Source organism: Martes martes (assembly GCF_963455335.1).
Source record: "Martes martes genome assembly, chromosome: 8".
NCBI classification, from domain to species: Eukaryota; Metazoa; Chordata; class Mammalia; order Carnivora; family Mustelidae; genus Martes; species Martes martes.
The window spans coordinates 8,794,544-8,810,891 of record NC_137895.1 but is presented as its reverse complement, the minus strand read 5'-3'; the positions used below and the strand labels follow the sequence as shown (position 1 = coordinate 8,810,891).

Here is a 16,348-nt window from a genome sequence, read left to right as displayed (position 1 = left end):
GTTAAGGGCCATGTTATGGACTAAGAGTAATATTATGGGCTGAGTGCACTAAGAAAGCATTTTCTCTGGGATTTTAGCTCTGTGCGTGATCCCAGGATGGTATTAAATAAGTTCCCTGTAGAAGTCCTCAATTTTTCTCTGGAATCTTGGATGTACTGGGAGAAAATGAGAGTTTGCCTTCAGAGCAGCAGCCTAGTGATGAATCGTCTCCAGGATTCGACATTTTCTTATGTGAACAGAATCGTTCGGAGGGAAATTGTTAAAATTGAAACCAAGCATATAGAAGCAAAAGTGTTTCAGAGAACCTCCTGCATTTTAGTTCAACTCTGGCAGCAAGAAAACAAAACCACATAATGTAAGGCTCACGCCCAACTCTCTGAAGCCCTGTTTCTGCTAGTTCCTGTGTGGTTTGCCTACAGACTGCAGGGCTGGCTGGGGGCAGTTTGGAGGAGGGAGTACGAAGTAAGGCAGGAGGAGGCACTATTAATGGATCTGTGAACTTGTACCCTGTTTTAGTGTGGTCCTTGGAAGACAACACAACGTGGATCTGTACTCTGAAATGCAGTAATTTTGATGCTTGACTTTGTCTTTCTTCTTGGAAGAGAAGATACTATTATTAACTCAGTGTCAAAGCCAAGATACAGAGTCGACCTCTTCTCTTCAAAAAGGTATGTCATTAGACAACACCGGGCCATATACTCTAGAGATCTTGAACTGTTTTATAATTTGCAGAATGTGCTCTATGAGTCAAATCTAATTAAAACGAATTCCATGGGTTCTTGAAATATTGCTACTCATATGTTGGTCCATCCGCGAAGGTCTATAAATCTTTTGCTGTTAACAATGCTTGTGGGGATGGGATTCGACTTCCAGCAAAGGAACTTGTTCCTTACCCAGTCCAGCACACAAAATTCTCCACTAATTGGCTTCTGAGCCATTCCAGAGAGAGACTTTAGACCTATTACAGAGGTAAAATCCCACCTCTCCATAGTCAGCGTTGAAACCCAGTTGAGGGTGGGGATGAAAGTCTGGGCAGCAATGAATGAATATTGGCACTGGGGGGGCCAGGATTGCTCTCTTACTTACATCTCTACTTCTCTGGGAATTTATGGTACCTTTACAAAGAACACCACTTTGAAATTCTTTACAAAAAGAGAACTTTCTGTTGAAATCGGTTTTGAGAGAGTATTGTTTATTTTTGTCTCTTTATTAATAATTAGCGCCATATCCCTAAAATGGTGTCCAGTTCAGGCGTTGGGTCTGAAGACAGCTCCTCCTTTGTACTCCTTGCCCCAAACACTCTTGAATATGAGGGTTGAGTGTACCCACCAAGGACTCCACTAACTTTATACAACTGGAATGAGGCCTTGTTAATAAGGTATATGTAACTTAACCTGCGCATTACTGAAAATACTCATCCCCAGATAAATTAAGAGGGAAATGTTTAGGATCTAAAAATCTGATGAAAAATATTTCATGTGCTCATGTTATGTCACCTGAGCGTAGGAAATCTCAGGCTGAAGTATCTTTTGTTCTATAAGTTCCTTAGTGGGGTCCCTTTTTTCTTATTTTTGGTTTCAGAAAGAACATTTAGTATAAGTAGACACTGCTTGAACAACCCAGTAATTAATAAAACCCAGTTTTATTATTTATAAAACTTCATGTTCATAATATAATTTTAAGGCAAACCTCTTTACAAAAGGATCCACTCTTAAATAAAGATCACTATGTACATACAGAACCATCAAAGGGCATTTCAATTTCAAGTTTTAAAAATTATGATTTGTATTCCTTTTGATTTGTTTTTCTGTAAAGAGGGAAGGCCTGTATCATTGAATAAAACTATCTTTTTAGACTGGACTTGGAGTGTCTTCCACAGAGGAAACTGTAAGCTTGTTTCCCTTAAATTGTAATAGGTTTTATTTTTTTTAAACAACTTTACTGAAGCAGAGGGGAGGGATGCTATTGATTGGCTCAATATCGATCTGAGTAATATCCCTATTGCTAACATGATATTCTTTTGAGTATCTTCCGCATCTTACGTTCTGATGAAAATCTCTTTTATTCTTTTATTTCAATTGTTCTTTTTCCACTTCACAGGGATACTATGAGAATAAATGAGCTCATATAGATATATGAAGTGCCTTAGGAAAAGGGCACTATGAAAATGCAAAATTGTATCATTATTAAATATTTCTTTGAATCTTTATCATTTTCTTTCTACTTTTATACAAAATATATCTCACTTACTACCTGAAGCCATCTCTTTTTTTAGAACCATTGTCTTCTGGAAGAGTGAAAATGATCCCCAATTCCCATAAGTTTATTGATTCTCAGAGAATAATGCCCACTGGAGTTGGTGCCTTGTGGCACTCACGCCTTAACTTAAGCGGAACTTGCCTCTTTTCCTGAACCAAAAAAGTCCACAATTGTTCAAAAATGTGTCATTGAGTGTGATTCCATCAGGAATTCTTAAATAAGTAACGGTCGCTGCTGGATTAGTCCTAGGGCCAGATTCTTTATTTTCATGCTCTCCTAAAACAAATTCAAAATGTGGCAAGAATCTTTGTGATCTGTTATTTGAATCAAAAGATAAAGTTGACTGGCCCCCATTTTGTCCATCTCAAGATTTGTTAAAGCATATATTGATCTGGAAAGGAAGAACACAGCCTCATATGTTCGTTCTTTCTTTCTTCCTTTCTTTCTTTCTTAGGATCTTAAAATTCTCAGGAATAAAATAAATTTAACAAATAAGCACTTATAAATATTTATCGAGCTTTCATTATGTACCAGGCCCTGTATTAGGCCCTAAGCACTCTTCAGCATTGCTATTAGGTTTCAGTAAGGTTGGGCCAGTAAAAATCCAGTAAGTGATTTTTAGAAATTTCTTTTTAGATATGTATTCACAGACAATCATTATAGAGAACTAAAAGAAACTATTACTAAGTACATGAAGATAAAAATCTCATATGCTCTCCAAAGAAGATGTAAGACATTCATGAAGAAGGTGAAGAACATGTCCAAACAAAAAAAAAGCTGAAATATTAGTACAATGAATACCTCTTTACTCACCTGCTAGGCTCACGAACCATTATCTTTCTGCCATATTTGTTCCATCTTTGTGTATTTCTTTCTGAACTACTTGTAAGTTACAGACAAAATGACACTTCGTTCCTAAATAATTGGGTACACATCTAAGAATGGGGGCATTCTCCTACAGAACCATAACAATATCATTATACCTAAAAAGACAGACAGTAATTCTTTAGTATGATCTAATATTTAGAACATATCTAAACTTCACCACTTGACCTCCAAAGTTGTCTATACCTTTAAAGAAAAAAAGTAGGGTCTAATTTTTATAAAGAAAAACACATTTTTACATTTGGGCTTTATGTCTTTTTATTGTCATTGGATTTTTTTTTATTTTTTAAAGATTTTATTTATTTATTTATTTATTTGACATACAGAGATCACAAATAGGCAGAGAGGCAGGGTAGAGAGAGAGGAAGGGAAGCAGGCTCCCCCTGGAGCAGAGAGCCCGATGTGGGGGTCAATCCCAGGACCCCGAGATCATGACCTGAGCCGAAGGCAGAGGCTTAACCCACTGAGCCACCCAGGCACCCCTGTCATTGGATTTTTTAAAGGGTTAGGCCAGTTATCTTGAAGGATGTCCCACATTCTGGATTTGTTGTTGCCTCATGGTGTCATTTAATTTGCTCGTCTACCCCCTGTATTTCCTGTAAATGCCCACATCTGGCCTAAGCATTGATTAGATTTCGATTGAATGTTTTTTATAAGGTGCTTCATATCGCATCTCATCAGGAAGGACAAAATGCCAGGTTGTCGCTCTATTTGTGACTCTTGGTTTGATCATGGCTTGAGGTAGTGCTCTCATTCCAGGGAGCTCTCATTGTAAAGGTACTTTTTCCGCTTTTGCAGTTAACAAGTTCTCTGAGGGGGTGACACTTCGACGCTGTGGTAGTATCTTATTTCCCAACAAATGTCACCTAATGGCTTTAGGTGATAATCGTTGCCAAAATCGACTGCTCCATTGGGGATCATGTACATTTTTAATGCACTTTGAAGAAGGATTAGACATACAAATTCATCATTTTTAGCAGCAATAGCAGATATTATTGAGTGTATAAATTCAGGCAATAATTCTAACAACAATAATAAGTAACATTTATTGAGTGCTTGCTATGGGTTTGAGGCCAGTCCTCTAGCTACTAACTGGGTCAGATGGGACAAGCTAGTCTTTCTGTGCCTTAGTTTCTTAAGCTACAAAAACGAGGGTAATAATGGTACCTATCTTATCATATTGTTTTAGAGACTCAATAGAGTTGACCCTTGAACAACATGGGTTTGTTTGTGCAAATCCACTTACACTCGGATTTTTTTCCTATAAATACAGTGCAGTACTGTAAGTATATCTTCCTTATGATTTTCTCTTTTTAAAAATATTTATTTATTTGAGGGGCACCTGGGTGGCTCAGTGGGTTAAAGCCTCTGCCTTCAGCTCAGGTCATGGTCCCAGGGTCCTGGGATTGAGCCCTGCGTCGGGCTCTCTGCTCGGCAGGAAGCCTGCTTTCCCCTCTCTCTCTCTGCCTGCCTCTCTGCCTACTTGTGATCTTTGTCTGTCAAATAAATAAATAAAATCTAAAAAAAAAAATTAAAAAAAAAAAAAGCCTCTACCTTAGGCTCAGGTCATGATCCCAGGGTCCTGGGATCGAGCCCCACATCGGGCTCTCTGCTCAGCAGGGAGCCTGCTTCCCCTCTCTCTCTCTGCCTGTCTCTCTGCCTACTTGTGATCTTTGTCTATCAAATAAATAAATAAAATCTTTAAAAAAATTTATTTGAGAGAGAGAATGTGAGTGAGCATGAAAGGGGGAAGGTCAGAGGGAGAAGCATGCTCTCCGCTGAGCAGGGAGCCCATTGTGGGTCTCGATCCCAGGACCCTGGGATCATGACCTGAACTGAAGGCAGACATTTAACCAACTAAGCCACCCAGATGCCCCTTTCCTTATGATTTTCTTTTTTTTTTTTTTAAGATTTTTATTTATTTGTTTGACAGACAGAGATCACTGGTAGGCAGAGAGGCAGACAGAGAGAGAGGAGGAAGCAGGCTCCCTGCTGGGCAGAGAGCCCGATTCGGGGCTCGATCCCAGGACCGTGAGATCATGACCCAAGCCGAAGGCAGAGGCTTAACCCACTGAGCCACCCAGGCGCCCCTCCTTATGATTTTCTTAATAATATTTTCTTCCAAAAAAAAAATTTTTTTTCTTCCCTCTAGCTTATTTCATTGTAAGAAGGCAGTGTATAATACACAGAACATGCAAAAGTGGTGTTAATCGAGTGTTCATGTTATTGGTAAGGCTTCTGGTCAACAGTTGTCTACTGGTAGTTAAGTTTGGGGCCAGTCAAAAGTCACACACAGTGGGGCGCCTGGGTGGCTCAGTGGGTTGGGGCCTCTGCCTTCGGCTCAGGTCGTGATCCCAGAGTCCTGGGATCGAGCCCCACATCGGGCTCTCTGCTCAGCAGAGAGCCTGCTTCCTCCTCTCTCTCTGCCTGCCTCTCTGCCTAATTCTGATCTCTGTCTGCCAAATAAATAAAATCTTAAAAAAAAAAAATATATATATATATATATATATAAAGTCACACACAGATTTTCGACTGAACAGGTGGTGGGGGTGGAGGGCAGTGCCCCAACCCGCACCTTATTCAAGGTGCAACTATAATTTATACATGTAAAGTCCCTAAAATGGTGTCTGTTAGTGTTGTTTGCCCAGCACGGGTCTATTCCTTTATAGGTATGAACTCATTTGCTTTTCATAAGGACCCAAAGAAGTAAGGGCTATGTTATCCTTCTTTCGCAAGTGAGGAAGCACAGGTGCAGAGAGGTTAAGAAACTGACACAAGGTCACTGGGTAGATTTGAACCCAGGCAGTTTGACTGCAGAGTGTTCTCTCCAAAGACTGGAACCTGTAATGAGAGACGACACAAATGGAACTGAATGGGAAGCAGTAACAGGACCTCACGCCACCACCACCACCCAGGTTTTAAGTTACTCTAAGTTATTGAAAGTCTGGGACCATTGCAACCAAAGCAGATTTTAGGTTTTATTCATCGGAATGATAGCACTACTTTAAGCACAGATGAGTGCCCTTACCGCATTTATATAGCTTATAGTTCCTTATAGTTTATATAGCTTATAGTTCCTCTGTATGAGGAACTTTAAACAGAAGATATCACTGGGAACTGAAAAATACAGAACAATGAAGGAATAGGAAGGAAGCAAACCAAAGGAATAATACAAGAGGCGAATTACGAGTCCTGAGGGCCGTGGGCCCGGAGATGATATTTTGATATAGTCACGAGAGAAAAAAATTCCTCTCATTTTTCACATTCCTGTACTGTATTAAGATTTTACCACTTAAACACAGGACTATAGCCATTGTCAGATTTACAAAAGACCCCACTGGATTTCTCAGTGGGACGGTGGATGAATCTCTTAAGTAGGTGACTTCCCTGGTTGGTATTCTCATACCTTCAGATAGTCCAGAAGTCAGTCTCTGCTTCGGAAACATGTAACTGTATACAGAAAAGGCTTTGCAAACCAGTATCCGTCCCCACCCCTTTATTAGCATTACAAAAGCTTTCCAGGGCTGTCTTACCCACTCCCTTAAATGCTGTTACAGAAAGCTCTCAAGTGTAATTTTCTAAACAGAACTAAAAATAAATGAGAAAAAAAATCCAACATTAATAATGTTTTTATGCACTTCGAACACAGTCATTGCTAAATCGGTTCTGCCTTTTTATGTTTTTTAATGAAAAGCAGCCTAATTGATCAATTGGTCATGAATAATACTTTTTCATTTGTTTTTCTCCACACCGCTCAGCCTTCTAGAACCATGGGCATAATGTGGCAGCCTACAAATGGCTTATGATTTGTGTCTTTTGTCTAGTGCTTTATGGGAAAATATTGGAAACAAAGTGCTGAGAACTCAGTAGGAACTCAGTAAATAATAAGTAGATAGTTTTCTTGTTAAATATGACTTTAAAGAAAGCTCTTTTAGATAACCAAAAAATATTACTAGGGAAGTACATGAGTAGGAAAATAAAAACCTTGGTTGATTTGTAATTTGAAATTTCTATTCGTCATTTTATAGGCCATAGATTTTTAGTCTTTTATGGAGCAAAATGGGAAGTCAGATTAGCTCCCCTCCCCCAAATAGATTGATGTTCTAAAAACACAGATTATTGAATCAGTAAAGCCAGCAGGGAAATCTCAGACCTACATTCAATACACAAAAATAGTTATATTATAATACATCAGCCTTTTAAGTTGATCATAAATATGTTGATATCCATAGTACATAGATTCTTACTGGCAGTGGTGAAGTAGGGGTTGGAGGAGAATGTCAGCCACCCATTTAGGAAGCTGATGAAACCTCTAGAAACTCCCCAGAGGAAGAAAAGTGTGCCTAGCTAGCACTCATCCACACGCACCTTTATGCAGAATTTCCAGTGGTCCATGAATCCCGTGGAGTCTACCCGTGTATCCTTGACAGGAAGAATTTCCTTTATCTGAAGTTATTTCACCCTGAGCCTTGTAAAGGCTTTCAAAAGAGTTTTCACACATGATCTCATTTGATCTTTGAGGTAGACACACCACATATTTTACCTCTCTTGTTGCAGTGTGGGAAAACCAAAGCTTGAGAAGTTAGGTAAATTTTTCAAGGTCATTTTGCTAACGTCCGCCAAGACTTAAGACCAAGGTTGTGAAGTTGATACTCAGGGCTCCTTCTGCTACACTAGTCTGGGCACTACATTCTGAAGAAGCAGGAACACTTGATGATCTTCTGGAAATCCGAATTCTAGCTTTCCTGGAAACTCCCTGCGTGACTCTGATCAAGACATTGTAACCTCTCTGGGCCTCAGTTTCCTTCTCAGTCAAGTGAGAGGTTAGACCATAGGTGCTCTGAAGCCATTTTAGTTCTGTTGCAAATTACTTAATCCCACTGGGTCTGAGAATAGAGGGAAATGACCTTTTCTGTGATAGAGGACAAGACCTTTTACCCTTCCCTGTAGGTCATAAAAGCTGGTGTCCAGTTCATGATCGGTTCCTTTGCGATGCCCAAATCCCCTTAGAAGCTATAAACGTAATAGTGCTTTTGTGGGCTGCTTGTGTGTCGTTCTGCTGTTTGCTTCATTTTCCTGCAGGGCTGACTGCCTCACCGTGATTTTGCTCTCTGTGCTCTGCATCAGACAGACATACCACGATTATTTATTATCCCTCTTGGGTAGTTCAGAGTATAATATGGAAATAAATAAAGATGATGGACTTATTTGGGGCTGATAAACCTTATCCTTCTATAAAGGTTATTCCTCTTGAAGGACCTAAACCTTCCATCCCCGATTTTTCATTATTGAATTATTTCCTTTAATGTCCCTGAAATGTGCTTGGAAACTGGGAGACTCATAAGAGGGCTACGAGCGCTGAGCACAGAAACCCCTAAACAAGAAAGGACATGACCGAGCCCTTCACTTTGGGAGCTACCTGGGGAATCTTTGGGTCGGTATAATTAGGAGAATTTGTCTTAGCATTTGTTTCAGATTTATTAAAATTGTTTATAGCATATGCTTCCAAGTACACAAAATCCATGATGTAGCCCCGCTTAGCTCTGAGTCTCTCTGGGAAGCTAAAACAGGCAGAAAAATTCTCATGCTCTGTATGTCAGTTGCCAGATAGAACCCCAGATCCAAAGATCTGCCCCGCATGGCAGGAGCCACCCTATTCTTGGCCTTTGGACCAGTCTGAGCCCAAGACTATTGGCAGGGACAGGCTGGCTACCTCCATAGCCGGGAAGGTTGCCACAGATCTTTATTTGTGATTAATAGCGAGAGACATGAAATTGGGGGCCCTGGTTTTTAGCTCTTTTGGTCTGTGAATTTTCCAAATGAACGTCAGGCCGTCAAATGGAGCCATAACAATTTCTTGCAGAGAAGCGTATAATTTGCTCAGTCCCATGTCAGGTCATTGACTATGGGAAGAAATACTGTCCACTGATGAGAACGACAGAGCATGAACTTAGCTCCTATGTTCCATGCTCTTTCCTCAGCCTCGTGGATGACTTAGTGGGCTCCCTTCCCTCCTCTGTCCTTGAATGGAACAATACCATTCCTTAACCTGCTAACGCAGGACCCTTGAGAAGAAGCATCCATTGTTACAAGCACTTTGAGATCTTTGATAAATAGAAGGATATAATATCTCATTTATAAAATGCATAATATGGTGCTTTCTTATTTAGCTAAACCTATTTTGTGACACTTCTGTCTCTTAGACCGATATTGTTAAGTAGACTACTAATTCACTTTATCAACTAGATCCTGTACCATGTTGTGACTGGACACTGGTTCCCCGTACATAATCCGAATAAACAAAGAGGGAGAAAGTGTGAAGTCCAAAAAATCCCCTAGCTGGAGAGTGATTCCCAAGACCTGGAACAAGGCCGATGGAGCTCTTCCATAGTAAACTTCGATGTCCTGGTTTTTTTTATTTTAAAATGCAAGATGGAGGGAAAAGCAAGATTTACTGCACAGCCAACATTGTCAGCTCAAATTGTCTCATAAAATGAAGGGTCAATTAGGTGCTATTATCATCAAGAGAGCTCGCTATAATGCTCTGTCATATAGATGCTATAAAAAATTACCTGTTTGGTTACTTTGATTTATTTTTGGGCTACCGTCAGCAGACATCCCCTCAATCTCTAATTCACAGTATGCGGATACATTGAGAACACTTAGGGTAATAAAAACAAAACCAAATGGATCCTTTCCCCTAAGGAACGTACAAGCTGTTAGGGGAACTGGACAGATGAAAACTGCAGTGCGCAGCTTGTGCCAAGGGGATTAACAGAGCAAGTGGAGCAAGGAGGGCTTCCTGAAGGAGGTGCCCCTGCAGGGGAGGGAGGTGGCTTGACAAAGAGACATAACTACATCCACAAATTCGCATCCTCCACAGAAATCATAGCAGGAATAGGCTCTTCTTCGCTGATGATCCGTTTATTTTGCAGATGGTAAGAGTTGAGAAGTCTCCGTGAATTATTTTTCCTTGAGGAGCCAGAAATTAAAGTTCTGCTACTGGAAACTGTCCCTTAAGCTCTTTTCCCAGATTGCCTGCTCTTCTCTCACTTCCAGTTATGTCCCTCTCTGTCTTCTTCTTCAAGCTTAAATAGCCTTGGTTCTTTTAACTACTCTCCTAAGATGGGGTTTTGGCTGCTGTCATCATTTTAAGCGCTCACTTCCGACAGACTCCAGTTTAAGGTCCTGCCTGGATGGTGGTGCCCAGAATGGGACAGAGTTCTCCAGGAGCCCTCTGACAAATGCAGAGTGCCATGGAGTCGTTGTCTCCCTTCCTCTATGCCTTATATTTCTATTAATATGGCCCAAGATTGCATTGGCCTTTTTGGCATTCATATCACAAGGCTGACTCATACCGAAATTGTGGTCAGCTAAAACCCATGAGTTCCCATGCCTGACTACTAAGCCAGATCTTCCTTATTCTGTACTTACACTCTTGATTTAAAAACAAACAAAAAACTCTAGGCACAGGTTTAAATGTAGAGAAATTTATCCCTATCATACTAAGGCGTATTGATAACAACCTATCAAAACACTTCCAAACAGGGTGCCTGAGTAGCTAGGCCGGTGAGTATCTGCCTTCAGCTCAGGTCATGATCCCAGGGTTCTGGGATTGAGCCCCATGTCAAGGTCCCTGCTCTGGGGGAGCCTGCTTCTCCCTCTCCCTCTGCCTGCCACTCTGCCTACTTGTTCTCTCTCTCTCTCTCTCTCTCTCTCTCTCTCTGTTAAATAAATAAATTAATCAATTAAAAATAAAAAAAAAAATCTTAAAAAAAAAATTTCAAAGCTAGTGAATTAGTTCTCCCTCCTAGCAGGTAAGTATTTATTTGCTGCTGAGGGCACAGCTAGTCTCATGCTGGATCCCTCTGGAAGATCAGGGTCAGGACTTAATTATCTCCCTCCTATCAGTAAATTTTCTGCAAGCCTGAACATATCTCCATCTTTAGACAAACCAGCGATCCTCGATCTTTCCGGCTATAAAATAGGAACAAATGTGAGTGGCCCTTTCCTTCCCAAGGATACGCAACAATGAGTCAGATGTCTGCAGACTCCAAGTAAAAGTTACTCAGAGGCACTATTATGTGAAAAGAGGAAATTTTATTTCAGGCTCTCAGCAGCTTTTGGAAGATTTGATTATGCTTACCACTGTCCGTGGTGTCCGTGTAATAAATAGCATGCATTTTTGCAACTATTTTAACCTGTAGCTGAGTGTTCTGATTTGGGCTTAGAGTACCATCATGTGATGTCAGTCGATTTCAGTGCCTGATTTGTAATTTGAGCAAACATGAACACGTAGATCTGTTTCACTGCAAAACCTCAGTTAAAGTGACTCTCCTTCTCGTCCCCCAACGGCATCCTCAGCCCTAGCCTCTTCCGTTAGTAGAATAAGGACTACAAAGACCTTGAAGTTTAGGTTTCTGTCAGATCTTTGGAAACCCCTAAAAGTCTTGCCAAAGTAGCTTAGCGGTTCATAGGTTTTCTTTCCCAGCCAAAGCAGAGAACTCAGGGCTAATTTGTATAACTTTTATAACTTTAAGCTAATAGAAACATCGCATTTCAAAACCCATTCTTGTGAGCGGGTTTTGTTCTTATAGAAAGGTTCAGGGAGCATCTACGTTTTCCTAATCTGTCATTTGGATGCAAATTTGAATGTTGCTCTCATGACCTTGTAATCCTTAAGATTCACAGATGGCCAACCTCTCCCCCCCTTTGCCATCCCAGTGATTTTGATCTAGGGCCTTGCTATGCAATTTCGACCACCAGTCCAGCTGATGATACCACTCGGGGAGTGGTATCATCAAATGAGGATCTCAGACCTTGCCTCAAACCTACTGAATTAGAATCTGAACTTTTAAAAGACCACCCTGGTAATTTTTATGCACACCAAAATATGAAAAGAACCAACCTAGGGTGCAAGGTTTCACACCACGTTAGCCGGCGTCCATCTTGTGTCGTGATACAATTCTAAAATTCCACTTGGTGTTGATTAAGAGTTTAGAGTTGTTAGTTAAACTTTTACCAGATCTAAATACTTTATATACATCTAGCTACTTCTCAAAATATATATAACTGGCTTTAAAATACTCTTGACTTTCTGAGTTCTTGTAGAACAGGGAGAGATCTGACATCCGCCCCCTGCCAGGGACATTTGGCGATGCCTGGAGACATTTTTAGTTGTCACAATTGGGGGTGAGGGGGCTGCTACTAGCATCGGGTGGGTGGAGGCCAGCAATGCTGCTAAGGACCCTGCAATGCACAGGACGGCCCCCACCCAGCTCCAAATGTCAACGGTAATAATGTTGAGAAACCCTGTTACAGAAGTATATAGTTTGTAGAGAAAGATTCAGAGGTGCGACTGTACATTATAGAACGCCATAGGCAAGTGGAGCCTCGTGGCATGTCATGATATGACCAAAGAACAGATAAACTGGCAGTGGCCCAATGATGGTGGTAGGGACATGGAAGGAAGGGAGTGGGGGATCCAGCCACAAGTGAGAGGAGACATCTAGGACAGACAATCACCAGTGCTCTGTGCACAAAGATAGTCAACTTCACAGAACAGGGATGGGATTCAGAGACTAGAACCTAGGTATGAACTGGGGGGCTGGGGTTGGTGGGGGGGAGAATGGGCCAGGGACACACAAAGCTTCAGTCCTAGAGCAGATGCTAGATATGATCCCAAAATCGTGTTAGGCCTGGAAAACAAGAAAGGCTTTCAGGTGTGAGCCTGAGAGTACGCAGTGGATTTCAGGTAAATCCAGTAAAACAAGGACTTAGGAGTAAGACAAAATCTCGTTTGCTGGAACTGGGACATCTCTGAGCCAGGGCAGCAGCAGGGGTGACCTGATATGAGCTAGCCAAGTATTCAGCCACAGCGAACGTCTTAAATCCCTCCCAACCGAGAGAAGGGTTAGTGCAGAGTCTACAGTATGGCTGACTTGCAGGAAGGGGTCAAGTGCTTCCAGCTATGGAGAAAGGTAGGCAAGAATCGAACCAGGTCCTGACCCTGGCTGGTGAAAAATCCTGGGGTCAGAACTGGGATAGAGCTTATGATGTTCTTGGGTCATTTCCTTGCTGGACCGAACTTCAATCATTTCAGAAAGGTTGTCTACTTTCCAACTGTAAAATTTCCAGGGAAAGATTTCTTTAAAGATTGTGTTGATGCCTTATAATCCATCTAAGTTGAGCCTTCTTCCCTGTTCCTAACCCCAAATCCTCTTCCTGGGAAGTCAGCTGGCTTTCTTTCACGCCGCCAGGGAGGCTATGTGCTTTCTAACATACGGTGATACCGAACAACCTCAGTTGCATCCGTAATGGCCACGCCCAGCCTTCCCCTTTTGGGGGCAGAGGATCTCAATTGCATTTGCACAGCCCCAACCTCTTCATTCCTTTGATATTCTCTGGACCGTCTCCAGGTCCTGCCTGCTTGTGTGAGTCACCACCAAAATGTATTTATTAAACATACACTGTGTGCTGACTGCCCTTTTGACAATGGAGGGCAGAGAAGAGATAATCTGTAAGAATATGCGTGGTTTTGTTGGTCTCTGTTAGTCTCTCTTCTCTCTCTCTCCAAGGAGTTGTTGATCTTTGCTGAGTTCATAGTCCAGTTGGAGAGACAGTCCTTAGGCTAAGTGCCCTTGTCACATTTTGGTTGTCCCGCAAGTGCTTTCACTGTGACCCTCACCTAAGGACAATAGAGTACACTATCCTAGGAAACAGCTCTGATGCGAACTTAGCTGTAAATAAAAGTGGGATAAATGCATTTGCTCAGTTCCAGAGAAAGCATTATACTGCCTTGTGGATTTTGTTTCAAATGAGCTGCAGAACAAAATTCTCTACGAAAAGGGATTTAGTCAACTGAATTCACTCACTTTGCTGCAACTGGATTAATTTCATTTCACATCATGTCTCTAAGTAGAAAAGTAAACTGATTTGCATCAGGCTAAATGGATCTGTTGATGTATCTGAAGTCAGTAAGGCTTATTCCAACTAGATTACAACAATCACGGTGTCCTGGCTGTTTTAGCTTCTATGAAGTAGTTGCAAAAGTGCACCGATTCGGTATGTGAAGAGCAGCTTATAAAGTTACCATAGATGGAGATGTTGCAGAAGAAGAGAGAGCGTAGATGTGTCAAATGTGATGAGCGTTCCTCCCTTCCCCCAGATTGAACCACTCTCTCACTCCTCAGTGTTATAAAAAATATTCATTTTATTCTGTAGCCATGTTCTAAAAGTCACCATTTTATATTTTTGAATTGTGCTGCTGGAACTGCTCAAGATACAGACCCAGCCCCACTTATGGCTGAACAGGTATCGACTATGGGCTTGCTGAGTGCTCAGTGCTGTGCTAAGTACCACCATCTTCCCCCACCCTGCCCCTGCCAAGGACCACCACCCTGCCCTTAATCCGTTCTTCTACCTTCTGCATCACTCTCGTTTCCAGAACCACAATCCTGTCATCCCTCTGTGACAATCACTGTCTATCTCGGGACCCTTTCTTTCATTACTCCCAAATTGCTGCCTTTATCCTGGTGTGCACTTCCAACACAATAAGGCTGCTGGTGGAAATTTTTCTGAATTCTACAGCTAGTAGTTTCTATAAGTAGTAGTTACTTTCAAAGTAACTTGAAAGAAAGAACTTGGGGAGATGAGCCTATGGCGTCACGGGGTGGTTATATGGATCAAATGTCATAATGTGTATAAAGAAAGCCATTTATAAATTGTTAACATGCTCTCCAAAGGTAAATTATGACTGTGTTACATGATTTTGAGGTTTAAAAATCAGCTGGATTATATATAAAAATTCAGTAAGACTTAGTGGCAATTCAGTAGTTGACAAAGGAAATGAGAGAATTTAGGGCATTGCCCGCCCCCCGCCCCCATCAATAAGCTAGAGGCACTCAACATTTTCTTTTTTACAGCCAAAGCATACCCATTTCATTGAGAACATACACTCGGTTCCAAGGACCGGAGTCTGCTCAACATTCTGGAACAAGGCCTTCCCTCTTGCTCGAGCTACCCCATCCCCCACATAGCCACCTTCCTAAATCCAAGCCAACCTTGAGGGGTTAGCCCCAACCAGAATTAATCTTTTTCTCCCCCGGCACTCCTGTCAGCCTTATGTTAGAATTATTTATGTGGGCATCGATCCCCTCGAATGGACTGTGAGGTGCCGAAAGGCAGGAGCCCTGCTAGCATCTGCCAGGCCCTCCCCTCCCCCACCAGCAACAGCTCCTGGTGGAGTGGCTGGAGGATAGAAGGGAATTCCACCAGGAAATGGCCTCCAAAAAGGTTTTATCCCCAGAGGCTGGCCTCAGACACAGAAAGGTTTTTACTTGAGCAACTTTTGGACCCCTCTGACATGGAACAAGGTTTGTTACAAAGACTCATAAAAATTCTATGAGTGGTGGGTACGTATAGGCATTTTCTTCTTTGTACTTTTCCGTACGTTTGAAAATCTTCTTTAAAGGTTACTGAGTTCAGTCCCTTTTATTGTTACTTGATTTTCAGCTCAGAAGTTTCCCTGTAATTTAAATTATAAAAATCATTCTTCCGTTTCCCTGCTTAGTTGTGTTTTCTCTCCGGAACGTGGTCCCCCTAAAATGGTTACTTCTTAGACTGGCACTTCACACAACGCCAGACTGCATCGCACCCTTATTGAAAGGACCTCCTTGTGCAGAGTGGGGTGCTCTTGGAGGATGACACCACTTTTTAGCACATGGGGAAAAAAAATCCTTGAGCTGTTTTGTTATTTTCATACTTTATCTTTGGCAGAGCAGAAAGTCTTTTTTAGGAATCCTCTCTAAAACGATTAGCCATATGACTATTGCCAAGCAAATAATAGGTGCTCAATAAATATGTTAAAAATAGATTAAGTTACTAGGCCCTTCTAAGTGAAAGATAACGTGAGTCATTTAAAACAGAAAGCGATGGGTATAGTTTCCAACTGCTCCTCTTTTGAGCTCATTAGAAATCATAGAAAAATGGGAAGATGGGGGAAATTTCTGACACTGTTATGGAAACTGCATTCATGAGAGCAGATTGTAATTTTGTGTCCAGTGGTTTGATGCACAATTATTCGAGAGATTTACTGTCACCTCGGTTTAAAGCCATGTTGTTACCGTAATAGAAGACTGGCCCGGGGGCCTCATCTGATGCCTATAACTCTCTAGCATCTCCTCTGCTTTTTCATCAGCAAGTT

The 16,348-nt window shown here is 41.5% G+C and overlaps 1 protein-coding gene across 2 annotated transcripts in view; it reads left to right on the top strand.

Annotated features, from left to right (window-relative positions):
- The first annotated feature begins 434 nt into the window (after positions 1-434).
- GRAP2 (GRB2 related adaptor protein 2) overlaps positions 435-16,348 on the top strand; it is a 62,680-nt gene continuing 46,766 nt past the window's right edge. The window contains exon 1 of one of the 2 annotated variants that reach the window (XM_080811824.1): positions 435-668. The gene's annotated coding sequence lies outside the window, so the exon portion shown is untranslated. The remainder of the gene's footprint in view (positions 669-16,348) is intronic. The other variant, XM_080811825.1, reaches the window with a different exon arrangement.